Raw genomic sequence first — 5,000 nt, 5'->3', positions numbered from 1 at the left:
GGCTAAAATGTGTATTCTCGGCTTTCACATGACGTCACCAAATATCGATTCTTCTGAGTCTCTGAGTTTCATGAGGTATTACAGCACCTAAACACCTTTATTTAAACAAAGTTTTGGTTCGAAAAGGTTCTTCGTTTTGCGATAGAGGACGTTTGAATTTCTATGCTTTTGCGTGACGCAACATTTAGCTGGCGGCCGGGAAGGCTCTTATGTGGGTTACAAACATTACCATTTTTTGGAGATTTTGCTATCTAAAAATTCCTTGTCTCAGAATAAATATCACTTTAATCCTTTATGAGTTTTTCAAGCGATGAATTCACGCATTAGTAAGAAAACTCAAAAACAGATGGTTGTTGGTTTCTAGCGGCCATATTTGTGCCCCTCAAAGGAACACAAACATGGCGTCTCCATACAAAGCTTTACTAAATTTGGGTAAAACGTTTTTCCGAATATCTCGCATATGAAATATCGCACAGACCTGATTCTTGGCGAGGCCGTTACATATTTATCTTCTTTTATTTCCTAGATTCTGGACTTTCTGTATTGAATGGTTTGCAATTTTATTTTGATTGCGTGACAGTGAAAACCCCCCATAGAAAGGAATATATTAAGAAGAAACAAAAATTACTTCGAGTTAGCGGGAGGTTCGAGTTATCGAGGGTTCGAGTAACCGAAGGTAAAATTATAGTAATACTAAATGCATGAAGGAAATCCAGGGAAAATCGACTCTGGTTCGAGTTAGCGCGGGGTTCGAGTTAGCGAGGGTTCGAGTTATCGAGAGTCGACTGAAGTTCAAAGGGCCACAAAATTTTCTCGGCATTTTCTAGACATGCACCTACAGCAGTTAACGGAAGCAATCTTTCCAAAGCTGTGTTAAAAAAAGCACCTGCTTTTCTTTTTACGTAAAATAATTGTAAAAACGTTCTACTTCGATGTGTGACAAACAATTTTTTATATAAAATTACGTCAGCCAAATCCTCTGTTGGCCAGAACCTCTATAGAACGTCTAATTTGATAGGTTCTTGTTGGCCTGAAGCTCTATTGTTTCAGAGTTGGGGTTCATTGTTAGTTTTGTTTAGGTTAGGTGTTGTTTTCTAAACCAATCCTGTGAGCCGTTATAGAGATTCCGGCCCACCCCAAATCCTTCTGTTTTATCCAAGACAAAAATGTAAAGATTAAAAATAACAAAACAGCAAAGACAAAAACGACTTGAGGTTTCCCTCAAAAACCTTAAGTCGCTTTCGGTTTTGGTTTTTTGTCATTACTGACCCCTTCATTAATGTTTGTCACACTATACTTTCAAAAAAAATAGAGGGTCTCAATCAATGGGGTGGTGGCTTTCACTACGGAAGCCCAGAGGGGTCACTGAGCTATTTCGTTTTTATTTTTAACTTTTCCAATTTCGTTTTTAACTTTTCTATTTTTACTTTGCCATTTTCCCTTTTGGTTGAGATTATAGTTTTATTTTTTTCATTTGTCATTTTCGAGTTGTCAATATTCTTTTCGCTTTTTTACTTAACTTCTCTATTTTCCGTTTTTGTTTTTATTTTTGCTTTAACTTCTCCATTTTCCATTTTTGTTTTTGTCTTAATTTATAAATTAAATAATACAAACCATGCCAATATGCCGTTTATTTTCTACAAGAAGTTCATTGTACAAAAGACAAAGAGCACATATGGTCCGCGGAGTTGGGGTATTCCGCCATATTTAGCACCTTCTCTAGCGCCAGTGCCGGAGTATGTGTGCTTTTTAATAATAATTTGAACTTTCAAATTTTAAAATCCTTTTCCGATCCAGAGGGAAGGTTCGTCATGGTTGATATCAAATTAGAAAGTAAGCTAGATCTTAACCTTGGTTAATATTCATGCACCGAATGAAGACAAGCCTACATTCTTCCAAAACGTTCTAAACCAACTTCTCTGTTTTGACTGCAGCGAGATAATTCTTGGTGGAGACTATAATTTAGTGCTTGATGTCCAAAAAGACAAAAAAGGTGGAAGACCCGCGGTAACCCACAACAACTCGCTAAAAGAGGTCAAGCACATTTCAAATGTATTGGATCTCATAGACATTTGGCGTTGCTTTAATCCAGAAGCTAAAAGATTCACTTGGAGGAGAAGCAAACCTGACATACACTGCCGCCTAGACTTTTTTTGACAAGCTCTAGCTTAAGTACATCTATCACCAATACAGACATACTACATGCTGGGTACAAAACAGATCTCTCTTTAAGGGACAGACCATTAGAAAACTTATGGGAGGGGGGGGGGGGGGCGAAGTACAAAAAAAATATTCGCGCAAGGAAAATTAAATGAAAAAAATTCATGCACGAAAATTAATCCTAAAAAATATTCCTGCTATGGCCTAAAAAAATTCATACAATGAATCTGGTAACGAAAAAAAATTCCAGCGGCTCGAAAATTCCCCCCCCCCCCCCCCCATAACTTTTCTAATGGTCCGTCCCTAATATCTATTCATTTGGCAAATAATGCAAACCCCAGGGGCCCGGGTTTTTGGAAATTGAATACCTCTTTCCTGTTAGATGAAGAATATGTCGGCCTAATTAAGAAAACAATCACTGATGTAGCAAATGAATATGCGAACAATAACGAGATTGATGCCATTCTATTATGGGAGACCATGAAGATGCAAATTAGGTCAAGCTCTCTAAACTACGCAAGGAGAAAGAAAGCTAAAATGAAATCACTTGAGTTAAAACTTGGATCTGAAATACTGTCTCTCCAAAAGGAGTTAGAAGAAAACAACATTTCTGAAAATGAGAAAGTTCAGATTTATATAGTGAAATAGATTTCAAAATATAAAACTCGAGGAGCAATATTAAGATCCAAGTCTCTGTGGCATAATGAAGGAGAGAAAAATACAAAATACTTCCTAAACTTGGAAAAACGACATTTCAATAAAAAAAAACATCAAACACCTTCCATAAGCAAATGATAATGTCGTCAATACAGATAGCGAGATCCTAGAAGAAGCAAAATCCTTCTATCAGAATCTTTATTCTTCAGCTAATACGCAACCCGACACTAAGGAAGAAAATATGTTTTTCCCAGACGGAAATACTCTTATCCTAAATGAGCAAGAGCAAAAACAGTGTGAAGGCTTCCTGACTGCCTCTGAATGTTTAGAAAGTTTAAAATCGATGGAATCAAACAAGAGCCCTGGAAGTGACGGCCTGCCAGCCGAATTCTATAAAGTCTTTTGGAATGACATCAATCAGCATCTGCTAAATATACAAAAGGTCTCTTATCGATTACTCAAAGAAGAGGATTGATTACTCGATCTCATACTAAAGAAGAACAAACCGACCAACCTGCTAAAAAACTAGAGGCCTATTACCCTGCTTAATTGCGAATACAAAATAGCCACCAAATCCATTGCAAGTAGAATACGAAAGGTACTACCAAAGATAATTTACAACGATCAAACTGGTTTTCTAAAAGGCCGATTCATCGGAGAAAACATCAGACTTATTGATAGTATTATTAATTACACAAATACGGAAAAAAGGCCCGGTAGGTAGGTAGGTAGGTAGATTCTTTATTTAAAACTCGGTAAAATCTTCAGTAATAATAGAGTAAAAATCTAATTACAATTAATTAGACTAAAAACTATCGACATACTGTTTACAAGACTGCCGAGTGAGAGTCCGACGACTCAAATACATGTTTGATTTGCTCTTTAAATTTCCTGACTGATTTAATTTCTCTCACATTTTCGGGTAAAGAGTTCCAGAAAAAAGCACCGCTGTAACTGAAACTTCGTTTCAAGTAGTTAATACGCGGCCTGCATGGGCAACGTCAATTTATGAAAGGAATTGCGCAAATCATAGTCTGTGCTTCGTTCGTGAAATAGGTTCTGCAAGTACACTGGAGCTTGTTCATTTAGAGATTTAAACATCATTATTGCTTTCTGCTTCTTTCTCCTTATAACTAATTTGTCCCATTTGAGTATATCCAGAAGCAGGCTCGAGCTAGTCCCATAGTTGGTCTTTAAAATTACTCTAGCTGCACGGTTCTGTAACTTTTGTAATTTGTCACTCAGATGATTACTTAAGCCATCCCGAACGAGGCTACAGTAATCAAAGTGAGAAGAATCTTGATTTTTTTAAAAAAAATCTATCAAGATTTTTAAATTATTCACTAATAATTTGTTAAAGTAGACCGAAATGTTTACAAAACCGCTAACAAGAGCGCCATGGTACATACTAATCAAATCCTTCTTTGTAGCAATTGACCAGAATTAATTCTCAAATAATTCACACACGTTTTTAAAAAGATTGAAACTGCTATAAGGTGAAATTGCATGTCAAAAGCGCTTCGTTTTCTAGAGATAACGGCTAAACATCAAGATTTTCCTTTTTTTAATGTTTTTCTGACGATAAAAACTTTATCCCAAAATATCCCGATAACGCTCTTACAGATTCTGTTTTAACTTCACGAATATTGAGGCGACTATTGGAGGAAAAAGCTCCCAAGAACGATTTCACAGTGAGAAATAATGCTGCAAGTGTAATAGGTAATGGCGTCAGTTCGTTGCTTTGACAACTCCGATGTCATTGCAACCCAGATCAAGACAAATTTTCATCTTTATCTAACACTGACTGTGGTCCCCGTGGCAATGTTTCCAAATGCTTGTTTATGGCCACGTAGTTTATGCTCAAACTTGGTAGTTATTGACCCTGAAAAACTGTATCGAGCCACTTTCATATGCCAGTACGGCCTATGTTGTTGCATCGTATGGCTCTCTTTTCTCTTCGACTGTTTTGTAAAATTTGGGCAACTTGCGAGAATTTTTTGGGCAAATGACTTACCGCCCCCCCCCCCCCCCCCCCCCGCCCCCTGGCCGAAAATTCGAAATTGTACTGGTTCCTGCAGATAAAGCCGGCAACAACATCATTTTTGTTTGTAAGTATTATTACGTACATACTCTAATGGAAGAGCTTGGCATAAATTCAAGAACAAATCGTAATTCTACATATG

The sequence above is a fragment of the Porites lutea genome, chromosome 8 (genome assembly GCF_958299795.1).
Source record: "Porites lutea chromosome 8, jaPorLute2.1, whole genome shotgun sequence".
Taxonomy (NCBI): Eukaryota; Metazoa; Cnidaria; class Anthozoa; order Scleractinia; family Poritidae; genus Porites; species Porites lutea.
Note: the sequence above shows the minus strand (reverse complement) of the source record.